The sequence below is a fragment of the Ictidomys tridecemlineatus genome, chromosome 1, assembly GCF_052094955.1.
Source record: "Ictidomys tridecemlineatus isolate mIctTri1 chromosome 1, mIctTri1.hap1, whole genome shotgun sequence".
Classification (NCBI taxonomy): Eukaryota; Metazoa; Chordata; class Mammalia; order Rodentia; family Sciuridae; genus Ictidomys; species Ictidomys tridecemlineatus.
In genome coordinates, this window is record NC_135477.1 from 224885671 (window position 1) to 224906354 (window position 20684).

Consider the following 20684-nt stretch of genomic DNA (forward strand, 5'->3'; position numbering starts at 1 on the left):
TTCACTTTTATATGATTCTTAAAATTGATGAGAACACATTCTCTATCCTTGCTTATTGTGGTACATGGGGTAGGACCCATGTGAAGCCTTTCTTGGACTTACCTCAGGAAATAACCATATAAAGTTGCAATTGAGACATAAGTCAAAACTCTCTGCATTATATTGTTTACTCAGCACCTACTAATACTGTCTTCTCATCCATATTCCCACCCATTTCATAAACACAGCATGCCAGTGCCTGTGTTTGTCTAATACTAACCTCTCTTTTTAAAAGAAAAGTTGATTATATAATGGTCATATTCATTAAACATGGTAATTTTGTCTAGGAATACATTTTATTAGCTAAAAAGTATATTTTTTGAACTCCTTTGCAGTTTGTGTGGCCATGTGACAGCATTTTGGTCAATCAAATGGTGTTTAAAATGGTCTCCAACTTTCCCTTCTCGCCCACATCCTGGGCGATGGCAATAAACAGAGCAGCTGCCTTGGACTTGCTGGAAGCCACATGGAAACAATGGTAGTATTTCCATACCACTCCCACATTAGCTACATTTTTTAGGTCACTTTACTACATTTGTTTAGTTAGTGCATTAGTTAATGCAAATGGCAGGAGAGGAAAAATTGTCACATGTCTAATAGATGCACTATTCCTTTGCCTTTGAATTTAGTAATCTTATCACACACAAATAATTTATATTAGTAGGTATTCCTTTCATGTGTGGAGGCTTCAGAAAGTGTTGCCTATCAGTCAGTCATAACTTGATATCTATAATATAATCATAAAGTCCACTCACCCGCCGCCCCCCCAAAAAAACATTATTGACATTAGAGGAGAATAATAAAAATTTAGATTGGAGATTAGTTTGATGGTGACAGAGGTTTAGTTTGGGAGCATAGAGCACTTGGTTACGATGAGCCTTAGGTAGAATTGGTGAAATAGAGAATAATAAAAGGGCCAGTGTCAGAGCCCTGTGCAACTAAAGGGTAGCAAATAAAGGGTTCAGAAAAACAAAACTTTAAGGATCAAAAGCTAACATGGGATTCCCTTAAAATTCTGATTTGGATCTACTCATGGTCATTGTATTTGTGGAACACATCCCACAGGTAGGGAAACATAGGTCACCAGGACTTGTGTTTGCTTTTTGTGGTGCATGGAGTGGGGCCAGATGAAAACTATAGGAAAATCTTGCAGTCTAGAAACCATCTCCAGCCCAGCTCAGCCCAGGCCCTTTGTTTAGTAGACATATAGTGCCGTCCATTCCAGCCAGCAGTTTAAATGCAAGCAGTTATAAACAAGGGGAAGGAGAGGAAATGGAAACAGAAGCAGCAATGAAAATGGTGAACAGAAGGAAAGAATATCTTCCAGTCACCTCTAGGATCAGCTTCCACATTTTCTTACATTACTCCTCATTTGATTCTACTCCTCTTTAAAATAATAATAATAATAATAATAATAATAATAATAATAATAATAATAATAATAAATGTGACCCTCTCTGATTTCCCTTTTTAATGACCTGAGAAAGTTATCCTGATTAAGGGAAAAAAAAACTTATCACCTGAAGTGGCTGATGCTATTTCAGTGCATTTCTGACAATGGGTTTTATTTTTCAATGGAAATAGAATTTACAGTTGTACAATGGGAATAAGCAAGAAGGCAATTCTACTCCTCCCTAATAGTGACATGTGATTCATTACCATGCTGAAAGTCTCCAGTGTCAACAACACATTTTCAAAGAATGAAGTGTAGGGTTGAACTATCAGCAAAATAAAATTTACCTGAAACATAGGCTACTTCTGCCTGCCATCCTCACTTGCCCTCTCTTTTTCTTGAAAGCATCTGCTGTTGAAAGAGCTTGCCAAAAATGTCACTGCCAGATTTTGCTGGACATGGGCTCTGATCATTTCCAAATTACAGAAAATCAGCTGTGGGATTTAGACTTTAAGTAATCATTAACCATGGGCCCTGCATTGATGGGGTGGAAAATATAATGTTCTTAATCTGCCTGATCTGAAAGGTCAAGCTGTGCCACCTGCTGCCTGCTTCCAAGGATTCGATACCAGCCACAATGACTGCAATGATAAGAAGGCTTTTTTTTTGCCCTCAAAGATAACACCCTCTTTTCCCACTGGTGAGAGGCAGAAGCATCCATGGGGGTAATTCCCTATGTAGGAAGGGAGGTGAGATGAGATAGGAAAAGACAGTGGAATGAATCTGACTGACCTTCCTACGTACATATATGAATACACCAAACAATACAGCAAACCTCACCAGAAGACACTAATTAAAAAAAAAAAAACAACTGTAAGGTTATAGCAGAAAGATCAGTAGTACAGATGGAGGAGAACAGGGAGAGAGAAGAGGGGAGGAAAAGGAGAAGCACTGGGGATTGAATCAGGACAAATCATATTCCATGCTTTTATAATTACATAAAAAATGAATCCTATTGTCATGTATAACTATTTAAGAACCAAAAATGTACATATAAACAGAATTATTAAAACACTGATGGTACTTTATCTTACAGATGAAAACCATGAGCGGAGACTCAAAGGTTAGCCTCTGAGGTGAAAGAAATGACTGTGTCAGTGTTAATCAGAACAAAAGCCACAGTTTGTTTCTCTTCTAATTGAATGTCCACCTTTAGACTCGTATTAAATGAAAATATCCCCCCAAATTCTTCTTAATATGTTCTTCAAACATGTACTATACCAGAATTTACTTAAAATTCCTATTTCAATAGCTATTGATGTCAAAATATGTAATACCTAATTTTGTTGTTGTTGTTAGAATTCAGATATTTACCATTAAAAATGTAATGAATCAGGATTTCTGGTTTGAAGTCCTGAGATATAAGGATCTTCAATGTCAGCACTGTATCCAAATAAGTAAAAATTGAATTTGAAAACCCAATGAAACTTCTTTAGATGAGAGAAGTGAGGACACAGGGCACACTGCTGTCTCCAAACCTGGAGAGAGGGACAGGAAGAAGCAGAGAATTACATCAATGCAGAAGCCTGTAAATAGACACCTCCACAGGCACTAATGCAATTATACTCTTTGGTATTTGCCCAAATGGCATGCAAACTTCTGTCCACACCAGAACCTGCATATGGATATTTATTCCAGGTTCATTCAGGACTGATAGAACTTGGAAGCAACCAAGATGTTCTTCTGTAAGTGAGTGGACAAATAAAACTTGGTACATGCAGACAGGGAACTTTTATTTAGTGCTAAAATTTATTAACTATGCAAAAAGACAAGGAAACCAAAATACATATGACTAAGTGGAAAAAAGCTAGCTTAAAAAGGTTGTGTAGAGTAATCCTATGTGAAATTCTGAAAAAGACAAAACTATAGAAACAGTAAAAAAGAACAGTGATTGCCAGGAGTTAGGAAGAAAAGAAGGAATAAGGCAGAGGATTTTTAAGGCAGTAAAACTGGCTGCATGATATTGTCATGGTGGATGCATTTTGACACTATACTTCTATCAAGACCCAGGAAGAGTGACACCTAAGTAAACTACAATCTTTAGGTGAAAACCATGGGTCAGTGTAAGTCCATCGATTACAACAAATGTGCCACTTTGATACAGTGTCCACAGAGGGAGATGTTTCATGTGTATGTGGAAAAATGAGGTGTATGAGACCCTTGTGTACTTTCTTCTCAGTTTTACTGTGAATCTAAAACTTCTCTAAAAAATAAAATTTACTAATTTAGAAAAGATATAATGAATCTTGCATGGTTCTGGTAGCTTAGATTCAAAGATTAATCATAAAAGATACCTGGTATCAGTCTTCACCTGGTTTGATGGAATCATTTGCTAAGAAATAAGCTGTAAATTTAAAAGAAAAAGGTAAAGAACCCAGGGGCATCAAAGAATTGTCCAATCGATAGAAAACAGATAAAAACTGTTTCCTAGAAACAATGAAGTTTCCACAATGTTTTCTCATAACATTTTTTTTTTAACTTTCAAGTAGATAAAATTGCTGTATTGCAGCAAACACGTTCTCACTTCCCTCATTAGAGTTAGAAGCACCAGTCAGAGGAAATAAGCTCAAATCATGGCTACTCCCTGGAGCAGGACCCAAGAATGTGTGACCTGGGCATTGCACTAAACCCTGGGCTCAGCAGAGATCCTACTTGGCTTAATGCTTTCCAGTTGCTGTCTTGAAATCTTTAATAATTTTAACTTGGAACTGGTGTTTTGCTGGTGATGGAAAAATGGAACCTTTGTATGGACAGATGAAATATGCACAGTGTGCATGTCCACCATGTTTTTGCTGCTCTATTTGCATATAGCATTTGCAATGATTGATGAGTACAGAATTTGAGTGGACTCAATGTGTGGGTTGATTCAGTGATGCTCAAAATGATTATCAGAAGTGTTATATCTAACACTGAGTAACTGGTGGCTCTGGTAGCCTTGAGAGGCCAGGTTTTCTGTTTGAAGTAAAATTGCAAGGCAGAAAGATAGTAATAAGATTGTAAGAACCTGGATAATCAAGAAACTCCACTTTCTCATCCTGTTATGTGTCCTCACTAGTCAAATATTCATGCTGAAAATTATGGCAGAGAAAGAGAGAAAAAAAGCAATGCATAGTTTTGTTTTTCTTTTTTGGGCTTCCCTTATCAGCAGTTAAGTCAAAGTATGTAGTTTTAGTAAAATGTATGTGTATCTAGAATTGAAATAAAAACAGTTGTGTGGAGTGTTTCATGGTTCTGGTCAGAAAGGAAACGTGTATACATGTAAAAGCTAGGAAATATAAATTGTATAATTTTGGTAATTCCACATAGGAGTTAAGAATTCTTACATCTGTGTTTAAAACTGACCTTGTATAACATAAAGGTGAATGGTAAAATCCTGCCAATAATGTAAATTTTCAAATTTTCTTTGCTTAAAATGACATTAACAAAAATCCTATGATAAGAGGAAAAAGCTTTACCTTTTAATGCTTTTAATGGTTCTCTCCCCTGCTATTTGAACAAGGAACTTCACATTTTTTTCTGTTGCACAAATTATGTAACCAGCCCTGGCTACATAATTTACTATTGCAACTTTGAGCAAGTTATCGAAACTCTTTGGGTCCCTGGTTCTTCTTTAATAATTGGAGACAACAGCAATGTCCACCTCATAAAATTGGGGCAAAAATAAAAAGAAATGATACTTTCAGAAGCTTAGAAGAGTGGCCCATAGCAAACACCCAAACGTTATTGTCTACTGTACAGGATTCTTGAGGCAGACGGGGTAAAGGGAGAAGGAGAGCGAAAGGGAGATTTACTTTAAGAAATTGGCTCAAGTGATTATGAGAGCTAGCCAATCTGAAATCTACAGGGCAGAGGGAGGCTAGAGACCCAGGGAAAAGCTAAAGTTGCTGTCCTGAGTACTAAGACAGTCTGGAGGCAGCATTCCTTCTTCCTCCAGAGATCATGGTTATTTCTCTTAAGTTCATCAACTGGTTGGATGAGACCCACCCACATAATAAAGGATAATCTGGTTGACTAAGAGTCTACTGACTTAAATGTTAAACACATCTGAATAGATCTTCAGTGCAACATTTAGACTGACTTTTGAGCCTAGTACTAGAGCCTAGCTAAATACACATAAAATGAACCACATATATAGTGATGATTTTCTACCAATAATTTGACTAGGATTCTTTCTGGCCACAACACAAGCTTATCAAATGACATTAATAAATCTTTATTGAATCGAATCATATTTTCAGGGAAATAGAGGTACTATCAAGAAGCTTTATAGTTACTCTTATCAGAAAATAAATGTGAAGTTTTCTAAGTAGACCATCAAGTGACAAAGGAGAGGTTAAAGCTCTCATGCACATAATATAACACATAATATAAATTCTTCTTTGGGGGAAGGCATACGGTCACTGCTGCTGGATCAATTCAGTTCCCTTATGGGTTAACATAATCATTTCCTCCACCAAAATGCTGCCAACAGGTTTTCTTCACCCAGTGGATTATCAGGATTCCAACCTTTCAAACTATACATCAAAAAATGACATGATAATATTTTCGACATGCTGAGGAAAATCAAGTGACTGCTGAAAGATGATGAAGGAGATAACCCTTCTGTGTTGTCAATCATAACTTCACAAGGGTTTTCCATTTCATTGAAGATTCCAAGTAGGTGTAGTGGTTGTTTTTGTGTATGTCAGACAGGTCTATCTCCTCTCTTTTCCTCTCTCTTTCTTTTTCTGTCTCTATCAATACTAAGGATCAAACCCAGCAGCATCATATCTCTGTACTATAGCACAAGGCTTGCAGCAAACTTGCAAGTCTCCAGTTGCAGCCAACTGAAATCTGGGATTACAGGTGTGTGCAACTGTACCTGGCTCTATTCTCTCTCTCTTGATAGTGTCATTTAAGTTTCATTACAAACAAGTAATAGGATAGGGATGGAGGTGTATCTCAGTGGTAAAGTTCTTCTCTAGCTTGCATGAGGAGCAGGGTTTGATCCCCATTGTAAACCAAACCAAACCAAACCAAACAAGCAACAAAAATACCACCATGTACTAGATACTCTGATGAGTGTTAAAGATAAAAAGAAGATGCTGTCCCAAGGAGCTCAAAAATCTCTTTAAGGAAATAGAATCACAAGGCTACAATTAAAGAACAGAAAAGGGATTATTACCAAGAGATCCAGGCTTCAAGGACCATTTCAATTTTGTACACATATATAGAAATATGCAGATGATGTTATTGCCAAATGCCAATGGAAAGAAAAGACCAATAAAAAGACATATCTTTTGAGCATGTCAAAAGATTTACTTTGTCTGAAAGAATCGAAAGGAAACAAGCATAATTCAGATATACTGTAGAGAGATCATCAGTAACCTCTATGATAGGAAGAGATTTTGAAATAACTTCTGCAGTATATTCAGGATGGAGTCCCAATTTTCCTCCATTTGAATGTGGACTAGTCTTTATGACTTTCTTAACTAGTAATCAATATGATAGGAACTTCCATAGTGAGGTCATAAGAGACTTGAACCTTTTGATTAGACCCATTGAACATTCCTCCTTGGAGTTCAGCTTTCAGTGCTTTGAGGAAAACATCCAGTCTTCAGCCCTTGCAGAGTTCCCAGCTTCCAGCCAACTGCAACTTGCCAAACATGCATAAGACATTTAGAAATAGATCATTTAGTCTCAGTCAAGCCATTGCAGATGATTCTCAGAGAAAAGAGGAGCCATCTGCCAAGACCAGCTCTAGATTCAGAGTCATGAAGAAAGTAAATGATTGTTGCTTTAAGCCACAACATTTTGAGATGATTTGTTATGCAGCCCGAATAACTGGAATGACTTTTAAGTGAGGCTTACTATAAACATAATATTCTACTTCCAGACTAAGTCTTATGTACATAGAACTGGAGTATCTAGTACATACCCTTGCTAAAGACATGCTCATCAATGCATACCAGGTATCAGGTATTAGGTAATACTCTCTAGGTTACTCTTTATAACACGGTATAAGTTTAAAATCCTCAATTAATAGATATGATTTGGGTCAACTTCAAGCAAGGCAGAATAATCTCTGCCAAATATTTGCCTTCATTGGAACCACAACAAAAAGCCTCATTTGCTACGATATTAAGTCTGGCACCTCACTTTTTTGTTGTTTGTTCTTTTTAGATATGCATGACAGTAGAGTGTATTTTGACATACTATGCATACACAGAGTATTACTTATTCTAATTAGGATACTATTCTTGCAGTTTCACCTAATGTGGAGTTTCACTGGTCATATATTCATATGGTAAAAATCGGAACGTTATGTTCAATTTATTCTACTGTCTTTCCCATTCCCATTCCCTCTCCCTTCTCTTCATTCCCCTTTATCTAATCAATGGAACTTCTATTCTTCCCTGCCCAACCCTCCTTCCCCCATTGTGTGTTAGCATCCACATATCAGAAAGAATATTTGGCCTTTGGGTTTGGAGACTGGCTTATTTCACTTAGCAACTCACTTTCAACCATCACTTAATGTATCTTCAAAATTATTTCAAATAATCTGTCTTTATTGACCTGCTATTTTATTCACTGACAACCCTTTTATGGAGAAACCAAGAAATAATACAAAGATGAAGCAACAGAAAGCATCATTTTAGCAACAAACTATTCCACTGTATAATTGTCTTCATCATTTGACATGATCCTGCTGTGACCCATAAATATTCTTATGCATGTATTCAACACCAGATTCTCACACTAGCTGTTCTAAACACAAACTTTCAGAAGTGATCATGTAAGTTCTACATAAAAAAGTAAAAGATTTAAAAAGTTCTCTGCAGTCCAAATAAATTTATGTCATTTAATCAGTTACTCTCTTATGAGCAGCATTTTTCATTGAAGAACTGAATGTTGGTGACTTGGAACTCCTCAATCAAGAAGAGTTAATTTTCTTTTTAGCTTATTTCCTATCACTGTCACTCCCTCAATAAAATAAGATTGAATATTTTGGAAATCTTAACTGTTGACTACCTAGAGAGAGAGAGAAGTAATGTTTTAGCTAAACCACCTTCTAAGGTAATCACAATGAAAAATACTAATATACTATTTTTTTTAAGCCAGAATTTTTAAAAAAATGCTTTACATGATTTACTCAACAATGAGAATGTATTTTATTGTTATCCCCCATTTTATTGATGAGAAAACTGAGGTACAGAGGCACTCATGAAATGGCTCAGTGTCACAGAGATACAAGAGCTAGTAGAGAAACTGAGGCTGTTTCACTTCACATTCTTAGATCCTATTGAAAAATGAGTGTGTGTGTGTGTGTGTGTGTGTGTATTTGCAGCTATGAACAAAATACCGGCACCCCAAAAAAATATTAGAGGAGGAAAAGTTTATTTGATCGTTCAGTCCATAGAAGGTCAGCTCCATACCTTGGGGCTCCAGGTGAGGCAGCACATCATGGCCAAAGAGTGTGACAGAGGGAAGCAGCTCAGGACATCACATCAGGAAGCAGAGAGCTCTGTCCCAAAAGCACACCCCAGGAACTCACCTTCTCCAGCTGCATCCTACCTGCCTATTATTATCACCAAACTAATCCCTATCAGAGGACTAATGTGCTGGTTAGGTTAAATCTCATAACTCAATCATTTTGCTTCTAAACTTTTTTGCATTGTCTCATATATGAGCTTTTGGAGGACACCACACATCTTAAGCATAACAGTGTGTGTTTGTGTGTGTGTTGGAGAGAGAGAGAAATAAAAACTGAAAATGATAGGAGGTTTTGTGTAATTATTGAAAAATGAAAGGAAAAATAAAACAAAAGAACCACATACCTAAATTTATGATCCTAAATATTGCCTGTATGTGACAGAATCTTATAATTTTAAAACTCCATGTGTGTCTCCCTGGGAAGGAGATAAGGAAACACTGTCATGATCACACACAAATTTTTCAAGGATTACTACTTCCTAGCTACTAGGAAATTTGCTAAGAATAAGGAAATTTGCAAGTGCCTACTCTAAAATGGCTTATAAACCTAGTAGAAGCCAATTCCACAAACTGAATTCCAGAGTCTGGTAAAACCTGCTAAATGCCAAGGGGAAAACAGAATTTAGTTTCTGCAAAACTGTGACGATTAAGAAAAGCCTCATAGGGAGGTGGGTCAGGCTGAGGCTACAGAGCCAAGAATTCACTTGGGGATGTTAATCCATCAAGAACTTTGCAGGGTAGCCCCTTTTCAGAGTGGCTAAAACAAAGCCCAGAGAAGCAAGCTCCAAGAAAGAAGCCAGCACCAAGGAGAGAGCCAGACAGACCTGCCAGCCAAATGAGAGCGCCTCAACCCCACGGCGCCTTGGCATTGTACCATCAACAACACTGACTGCTGCTAGTAAAAAGCTCAGGAAACCCCATCAGACCCCTGAGAAAGACAAGTGGCTTCTTTCCAAGAGAGCTCAGGATGTAGTTCTTATGTCACCCCTACGTAGGAAACATGAATTCTCCCAGACAGTAATAGTCTCCCTGTGGTGTGTAATCTTGTTTGCAACTTAAAATTGATAATGAAAAAGCCGTTGTCTTGAACCTTTACTATAAACGTAAAAGAATGGAAACAGTTCCATGGAACACTGCTGTTGATTTTAGCAAATCCCTCAGCAGAAGGCTTGCTCAATCTTCCTGCTGCTTGGCATGGCTCACTCTATAAGAAAAACAAAAATTCCATTCCCATAAAACCAGTGAAAACCACAAGAAAGACAAAAGTGGAAAATAAAAACTGTGTGTGTATTTAAACGTTAATACTGAAATGAGGCATTTTCAAAAAAAAAAAAAAAAAGAACTAAAAGAGAGAAGAGGAGTCTGATTGAAACCAGACACACAAACGCACACACACAACGGCATCTTGATCATCACTTACCCAAGTAGAATCACACATACATTATTCAAAGATATTTTGCCAAATCCATGGATCAAATTAGAAAAAAATCATCATGTAAATTCATGGTACCTGGTGAGAATCCAGAAACCATCTAGACAGAATAGTAACAAGCGTGGGAAAATGCAAAGCAAGTAAGGGAAGGATGGGCTGATGTTCTCTCAGACTCTGTTGCTCAAACTCCCTTGCAACTTTGTCAACCTGAGCTTACAAACCCTGCATCTAAACATTTGATTTACAGTAATATGAGAGGATGGTATTGCATAAATGTTACAGTATCTTCCCGAACTAGTTAAGTAACTGGAGTTGATTTTTTTTTAAGTTCATGTACTGCTCAATTATTTTGCATGTAGAGAATCAGACATAGTTCACTGGAACACACTAGTGCTATTGTCAGCAACAAGACTGCAGTATATTAACTTGTATTTAGACATTCAGCTAGTGATTTTTCCAGTGCCTTTAAAAAGAAATCTGTATATCAAATGAGGTTCTGAAAAATGCACTATTAACCAAGAAAAAAATTAAATGTGGGTTTGTGAAGCACTCTTTAAACCTGAGGTAAGTTTAAACCTTTTTCTTCTGTTGAGGTATATAGTTGGAGTATAGCAAGCAGATAGGAAGATACAACAACTATTAAGCACTTCCTGCTTGCATACTGAACAACAAAGCATGTTTTCTCTGTGTATACATATATATTAAAGATTCTAATGCTAGTGCTAAGAAGTTTTAAATTATAAATGTTTTAAAAATTCATCAAATTCACATTTTTCTAGCACCATCTACCCCACATAATAGATAAAATAAACTGCATTCCATATTCTAGTATTCTAATAAGGCTTTTAAGTCCTGACCTATGAATTACCTAAATGTTTCGTTCTTTCTAATAGTTCTATGTTCACTCATTACAGTTTGAAAAGGCATTTAGAGTCATGATACAGAAAGAAAAAGTATATAATACTTCCTATGTATTCACTAACTTATATTAATTAGTAAAAACTTCTTAATGTCAGAGAAACTGAGTGATTTACTAGAAGCAGATTTATCAATTTGCTTATAGATGTGTTTCTTCCTAAATATTCTAAACTTCTTGAGGGCAAGGAGTTTATCTTCATCTTTGTAGCCTTCATATTAAACTTGCAATAATGTTTACTAACTGATGAATGAATAACTAAGCACTGAGCCTGGGGTTAGAAGAACCGGGTTTGCATTCAGGCTTTGCCTCCTGATTAACCATCTTACCTGAATGTTTGGGGTAATTTTAGGGAAATCATGTAATCTCTCTCAATCTACTTTTCATATCTATGGCACCAAGATATTAATGCTGACTTATTTATTTTATACAGTTCATACAAAGTGATTATCCTTTTCTTGTAAGTACTTCTAAATTTCAGGCAATTTTCTTTAAAAATTGACAATTCTTATTGATATCACTATTGTCCACAGATGTTTGTTGGGTTATAATTGTGTAATATATCTAGAAAGATAATTTTGAAACTTGTTGGACAGGTAAGACATACACATAAAGACATGGTGGTACATAACTGAACAGTCTTAGGATCAAATAATACAAACACAATAAATGGCACAGAACTTCAAAGCATAGGACCCTTGCAGTATATTCTGGAAAAGTGTTTATGGAAGTGCTAGAACGTCGATTGAGCCTCAAGTGAGTATAGATCCTGAAAAAAATTAAGAACATAAAAGATATTTTTGACAGGGAAAGTGTTAAGAATACAGAAATCTAGGGATCATCACAATGTGTTATGAACTATGAGCACCAACTTGAACAGACTTTGGATGATTTGTATGTGGTAGTCTCAAAACTGTGATATAATCAGAAATACTGGAAAAATAAGTAGGGTCAGAATATGGAAAGGGCCTGAAGGCTAAGCTAAAGATGTACTAAACTGTAATAATGGGCATTCAGACTTTCTGAGTATGTATGTGAATAATATAACAAAATTTATTTTTCATGACCACATGGAAGAGAGAATACAGAAGCAATGCCAGTCACTAGAGTCAGGGATGGGATGATATGAGCATGACAGAGGGAATGTAGTTAGAGTAATTAATACAGTAGAGTTATGAAACATAAGCTTTTTAATAGATATTAATTCCCTGGGTTGTTAGTTCCTTCTGAGATCTTTGAGAGAGAATCTGTCTCTTTCCTATGTTCTGGTAGTTTGTTGGCAATCTTTGGCATTCTTTGCCTTGTGGATACATCACCTTGATCTTTGCCTTCATCTTTACACTGCATTCTCCTATGTACATGCATGTCTTTGTATCTAAATTTCTACTGTTTGCAGGCACACTCATATTGTACTGGAAACCATTTTAGTGATTTTATCTTAAATTGATCATCTGCAAAGCCCCTCTTTTCTAATAAGGTCACATTCACAGATATAGAGGCTAGATCTCAACATCCTTTGGGGAAACACAACTCAACATATAACAGCATCCAATAACTTTCCATGTTATAGAAAGAGTTGGAAATGAAACACTTCTGATGCTCCTAAAGTAATCCATAGATACAGACAACATTCAGCTTTCCTGCTAACTTCATTAGCATCCATTCATGAATTGAGCCTCATCATCCAAATAATTGCTTGGGTTAATTCCATAGAAAAGAGAGTAGGGCCCAAAGTAAAGAATGGCACTCTGGATGAAATCCATTTACTTCTACAGGGCTAAAGGAAGAGGTCACAGCATGTGAAGATGGTATTTTTTGTTTTGTAATGTCAGACACACACAATTCCACAGCCACTCAAGTTATACTGCTTTCAATATCAAAGATTGATATGAATTACACGTTGTGTCTGACCACAAAGAACAAAATGACTCCAGCTTCATGTGTACCGTGTGGACACCCTTGATTTCCTTCACAGTTTTTACAGATAAAAGATACAACATTACAATTGAATGTGTTTCATGATTGAATAGGAATCTAAGTTATCATCTTTCAGAAGCCACAAATGACCACCACAGAAAAATAGTTTGGCAGGGTTATTATCTGAGCAATCCAAGTAGTTATATGTGAACCATGGAGTTTTATGCATGATAGTCCTTTCTGGCTTAATGGCTATCTGTTGTCTTTTCTGCTTAGCCAAGCAGGTTGTTGATGGGATTCTTAATGGACACCCCCATAACTTAATCTGAAATAGAAAATTTATAGGGTTCTTAAAATACAAGATCTGAGAAAACTTATTTTAATCCTTTAAAGTAAATTGAAATAATATGGCTTATATTTGCAAAAGGTAAGTTCTTTGATGAAATCATTGGATAAATACTACCTCATCATTTCCTGTCAATGTCAGAGGAAAATCAAAGTCAATGAGCTTAGACACCCACTCAACTACAATGTGATTTTAGAGAAGAACAATACAGAGGTCAAGTAGAAAGATTATGAGTTTTAGTGACAAGCTGCCTTGAATTTGAATTCTGGATTAGCCATTTGCTCAGTTGTGTGATCTCATAGCTATACTCTACTCAAAAGTAAAGAAAATGCCTCATGAAGACTAAATAACATAAGATTTGGTTTAGATATGAAGTGTCCCCCAAGTATTCCTGTTAATAAAGGAATATTCAGAGGTAAAATGATTGGATTATGAGAGCTTTAACCTAATCAGTTTACCTGAGTTTGAATGGGCAGACAGAGGGTAAGACTGGACAGGTGGGGTATGGCTGGAGAAGGTGGGTCACTGGGAGCATGCCCTGGAAGGGTACATCTCCCTCATGGGGCAGAGTGCCACACCAGGCAGAGTCCTATATAGAGTGACTAGAGGTAGAACCCAACAGGGAGTTTGGGAATACATGTTGTGCTTTCAGGTTATCCCCGTTTAAGGCTGGGGTTTTTCTTTACTTGCACTAACCAGTTATTGGCTAAGGCAGCAGGGAGCAGTGGAACAGGAATGCAAGGAGATCTGAATGCACCTCCTCATTGTTCATATCAAATACATCCTGCAAAGTTTAGCAGAAAACTTTTTCCACATATGCTGCTACTACATATATACTGAAGAAATGCCCACAGTGCAGAATGGAATACATATACAGATGAGGACTTCAGTCCTTCCATTTCTACATTTCTAAGTTAGAAATTTAGAAAATTGAAGCATGTTTTCTAATATTGGATCTTGGAAAAGCAGCCAGAGTTCCTAATACATAAATAACACTCCTAATTGCTCTTAAAATTTTTTTAAAAATCTTCAACAGGAATTATAATATGTTTTAACAATAGTCATGGAAAAAAAATAACAGATAGTGCCAAAACATTAAGAGAAAACTAATGCAATTTACTGAGTGTGCAGAAAAAATATTAGACTATTGTCATTATATAATTTATCCCTTTACTAAGTATTGAAATGACTTGTTGAATCATCTAAAATTTATGTCATATACATTTTGTAGGCAAAAGGATATAATTTATTACTAATGCAACAGTTAAAGTTTAAAAAGATTTATATTTCACAAGTTCTTATAACCCATTTATTTTATTTTTGGCAAAAACTTAAATTTATCAGGAACTTTGTTAAACTCCTTGTTAAAACTTGGTCTCTAACATACCATCTTAGTTTGTGAACATAATTAATTCTTAAGGCTGGGGTTTTGTCTTACTTATTTTGTTCCAAAAATAGAATAACTTTCTTGATAATTAAGAAGCCAACCACCCATACAGTTGTCAAAGTTGATGTTTTATGATCTTGTAAAATTCCAGCAGCCCCCAAACAAGAAAATTGAAATGAAAGGTAATAAAACCTGTGTGTACAGAGAGATTTTCACTTTAGAAAAGATGTGCAGGACTTCATTATCTCTTCCATTACGTGTCCTGTGTTTCTCCTCTTCTGCTTCCTATTTTCCTTTTAGTTCAGGATTTACATGCATAACCCGCCCCCCAGATTCCTATAATAAACCATAACAGGTGATAATGCCCATCATTCTCATCTCCAATGCTTCTTAATGTTGCCACCATATTAGTCTTTCCTAAATATAGCTGCAAACAACTTTCCCTTGCCCTTGAACTAAAACCTTCAATGGCTCCCCCATTGCTTACTCTCTCATACTTAATATGTCCTATTAGGATACCTTTTCACTTACTTTTTAAGATTTACTCTCCATTTCCTATTATCCCAATTAATTTAATGAGCTTTCATAAATAAAATTTCTGTTTTTATCATCTCTCTGCCTTTGTTTCCCTCAAATCACTTCCATTCTGATTATTGCCCATTGAAACCATATCTAGCTAGTAAAAGTGCAAAATGTAATTTTTTCTGAGTGTGGTGATTTTTATTGTCATCTTAAAATTTTTTCTATACTTTGTTTTCTATAGAGTATATTTTAGTATTCAGTGTAAAACAAGAAATACAGAAAATATCAGTCTTTTACAGCTGACTCCTCATACCACCTTCCTGAAGTTGTCACTCCCCGTCTCAAGCAGACCTCTCCATTCTGTCCCCTTCTCACACACCTGTGCCCTCCACCTCCCGTACCCCTAGACTCTTTTATTTTTTTCATATTGTGTTTCACTGAATATGCATTTCATTCCATCAGTGGAAGGTGACCTTCTTCAGGGTTTTCTTTTACTATCGGGCTTGATTTATTCTAACTGTACAACATTTAACTCTCAGGTTGTTTTTTAGCTAAGTGAGACTAAAAGAGAAGATTCTCAGAAGGCTCTTGATTTATATCATTTCCAGAAAAATAGCTTTACAAATGTAACATTTTTCCTCTAGTGAAAGCATAAATCAAGCAAGGAATATCAAGTCTTCCAGAAAGAAATATACTAATGTCGGACTCAGGCATCAGACCACTTACCAGATTCTACTACTTACGCACTCTGCTATACTGAACCAATTACTTAAATTTTTGATACCTGATTTTTCATCTGCAAAATAAAGATGGCATTAGCACCAATTATTTAGAGTTATAGTGAGAATTAAATAAGCTGATACACTTAAAGCACTTAGCCCAGTACCTGTCAAGTGGTAAATTTCCATAAGTACTAGCTGTTACTACTAGGAAATAAACTCACTTTATGTCATTGAGCATATATTACAGACTATCAGATGAAGGAGGAACATTAACACTAACCAGAGTAGAATATTGAAGTTTATATAATTGGGGCAAATTGTAACATTTATAAATATGCAAATTATTATTTTTTTATAAAAGAAAAAGAAAAAAATTCAGTGTTTTGTGCAACTTGAGCATTTGATTAACCACCATCCTCTTTAAAAAGTTAACAGTTATGTGCATGGTTCTTTAATCCTCCCAAATTAGAATACCTTTATTAAGTTTACTGATTATAAATACAATAAATATCATTATAAAATAATTTAACAATACAAAAATGTATAGGGTAGTACATAAAATATAACGTAACAACCTAAGCATATGTGTATATGTGTGTGTGTATCTGTATATGTATATATGTATATCTGTATATGTATATGTATATACACATATATAAACTTAAAAACAATTCCTAACATTTTTTCAGCCATTTCCTATTTTTCTCTTTTAGCTAATTATATATCATCAACCCATCTGTGTCAATATAAATGGGCATATTTCAGTCTTTTAAATGGCTGTATATTCATTCATTGAATAAAAGATCAATATTTTACTGATGAACATTTATCCAGCTGTTTACTGTAATAAGTCATGCAATAACTATCCTTTCTCTCAGATTTTTGGCACATTTCCCAATTAATTCCTTGGTATAGACCTTAATATTGGACCTGATATATCAAAAGGTATATACACCTAAAATATTAATTATCAAGTCAAATTGCCTTTTTAGAAAATTGTGTCTATATGTACCTCTAGCAACAGTATAAGGAAGTCTACAGTTTACCCATGTTTGGTTACATTGGATATTATAATTTTTATCCATTTTATAAATGTGGTTATTAGGTAATCTTCTATTTTAATGGATCATCTGCATTTTAATACTGTTAATACAAAAGAATAGTCTCTTCTCATTAACAATCATAGTCATGTAAGGCTGGTATATTGCTAAGGAAATTCGCATTGAGTCTTATATTTAGAGAATATTCCGTTTCTATTTGTAATGAGTCATACAAACACAACTTTTGTTAGGACACAGGCTTAAAGAGTTAGTAATGTTTTAAAAACAGCTGTCAAACTCATGTGAAACACCTGGTTAGATGTGAATATTTTTGCTTGAAAAATTCTAACATTAGTACTGCACAAATATTAGAAAGTATAAACTTTTGTCTAAAAATTACCACTATATTAAGGCAAAATAATCATGGGTGATCTGTTTTTAAATTTAAGACATATATTTTTAGTTAATTTTTATATATTTATTTCTTATTTGGGAATAACATATTCATTATGGGTGGAAAAGTAGAAGCCATGGATTCTATTGGTGACTCTATTAGTTAATTGCAAACTCACTGGATCCCAGGGATTTTTTTTTTCCATCTCCTTAATGAGAGAATTAAATTACATGGGTTCTCAAAGGCCTATCCAGTATTACAATGTTACAATTGTGAGGCCATAACAACATGATGATACTGGGTACATATAGTGTCTAGCAATAAAATTGGATGTAATCTAGATTGAAATGAAAAGCTTGGACCAGACAGAACAGATTCTTGCTGTAAGGTTTTTTATTTGTTTGTTTGTTTTGTTTTGTTTTGCTTTGCTTAAAAAAAAATTTGAAATCTTTAAAACCAAAATTGTTTCTATTAAAAGAACTGGAGCTGGGGGTTGGGATTGTAGCTAAGTGGTAAAGAGCTTGCCTACCATGTGTGAGGCACTGGGTTCAATTCTCAGCACCACATATAAATAAATAAAATAAAACCCATTGAAAACTAAAAAAAAAAAAAGAAAAAAAAAGAAAAAGAAAACAAAAGGACTGGAGGAAGGCAGAAGATTTTTTCAGATTTTCATTTATGCTTCCCTCAACTAATGTATTCTTTTTCTAATGTATTCACATATATTACCTTTTTAAAAAATGTCAGCTGAGGTTATTGAGATGGTCAAATTACAGTTTTTTTCTTTTGTTCTTCACATATTTCTATATTTGAAAAACGAACAAAACTTTTATATCTTTTCACTGAGAGATTTATATACATGGAAAAAGTAGGGACATTCACTGGGGTGGTTTGGTGCTAAGACCCCTAGAATGAAACCTGAGAACTGAGACTCCTCCAACACACTCTCTGACCTCATCCTTCAACTCAGCCACATCATTGTTAGCACTTCAGCTGCACAGAAGTTTGCATTTCCTGTTCTTGGGAGGCGTATCAGAGAACAAACGGATTTTTCAAAAAATGTGATAAACCCCATGTTCAACATTTTAACAAATTTTTAACTGAATCTGTTCATACAAATGGCAATATAAATATTTATTTATTTAGAGACTTGAAGGACAAGTAGAGATGACAGTTTCACCTTTTCTGGTACATTCTTCCCTTGTCAGCAAGTCCCCTGTTAGGGTTTGCCAATGGAGAAACTGGTAGGCAGGAGGTGCAGGGGCAGGACTGGAGCCTTCCTGAGAAGGCTCACTGTGTGCCCCCTGGCGAGCCCCTTCCCCTTGATAGGGCACTTGGTTCTGGTGTTTCTTTTTCTTTCCAGAAGCCAGGCTCATCATGTCCCTTCAGACACCAGCAGCAGCAGCAGGGGAAGACCCAGCTTCTACCGCCTTCCCCTCTCACCACTTCAGGCAGCACCGAGTCCATGAGATTCTCCTGACAAGCTGTCAAGTTCTGTGAACTCAGCTGAACTCACACCTTCTCTTGGTGCCCCTCCAGCAGTTTCTGACTTTGGCCACTCTCTCTGTTTTATCCCCTGAACCTATTTTACCCATTTATATTAAATCCCATGAAATGCTTAGTGTGATTTTGATTTTCCTTGCTGGATTTCTGAGGGGAAAGAAGAGGTTCAGACTTACCTGCTGAATGAAGGGACTGTAGGACATCCTCTTTCAAGTCTATCAGGCAGTTAGAAATCCTAGACTAGAGCTCAGAAAAGATGTTAAGACTATTGCTGGTAGGACAGACAGCAGAATACATCAGACACTAGAAAGGCAATATGTCAATCAATGGAAGGGTAACTGATGTGATACAGCAATCTGTATACGGGGTAAAGTTGGGAGTTCATAACCCGCTTGAATCAAACTGTGAAATATGATGTATTAAGAACTATGTAATGTTTTGAATGACCAACAATAAAAAAAAAATACTTAAAAAAAAAAAAAAGACGACTGCTGGGCAAGGTGGCAGCACAGGCCCACAATCCCAGGGATTTGGGAGTCTGAGGGAGGAGATCACAAGTTCAAGGTTGGTGTTGGCCACTTGTGAGACTGTCTCAAAATAAACAAATAAAAAGCACTGGGGATATAGTTCAGTGGTAAAGTGGCCCTGGGTTCAATCCCCAGGACAAAAAAAAAAAAAAAATGTTAAGACCAGAAGTAGCAGATCTCTTTCCTCATTTACATAAAACTGGTTGAAATTAACAACCACAGCTGATTTTAAATTTTCTGATGTACAGGACTGCATATGTATGGATGTATGTGTGTACATTTATATGTGTGTGTAAAATAGTAGTTTCAGCCACAGGATGACCTGAACATCTGACTTACTCCTGAATATCTTAAGTTATGGAGCAATCAGGAAAGTATAAAAATTCACAGAAAAACTGTCAAGCTTTATGCTCTCAAACCAGAAATTTTATGTGATAAAGTGGCCTACAAATTTTTAGAGGGATGGTAGAAGTAGAAATGTGTCTATTATTTTGGTGACTGGAGTAAAATCGAAGTGAAGATGTTCAATGCTATACTATCCCAAACAGAAGAGCGTGGAGTGGATAAGCAGACGTCCATTATCACTCCATGAGTGCCTCTCTTTCTTCTGCTTGTTGTCACAAAAGGAAATCTAAATACCACTGAAGAGTTTTAGACATTGGACTAAAGTCTTTTTAGATCTTGAGAATGGAAGACCAAGAACAAGGCTGAAAAAATAAAACACTCCAAAAGCCATATCATAAAATTATTAAGTCATCAAAAACTTTCCAGCACACTCAAGACCTCAATTCCTTTCAGATTGTCCGTCATCCAGTTGAAGAGGTCACTGGAGCTAATGAGCTGATATGAGATGGTACTTTTGAAAAAGATACTGCTTTTGGGAAAGTCTTACTCGTGCCTTAGAAGGTGATAAGTTCAAGGGACACCTAACTAAGACACTCCAAAGATTTCATAGTGGTTTAAATGTAGTCAAACAGGTGTGAAATACTCTAATAAGTGCTCTTAAGTCACTT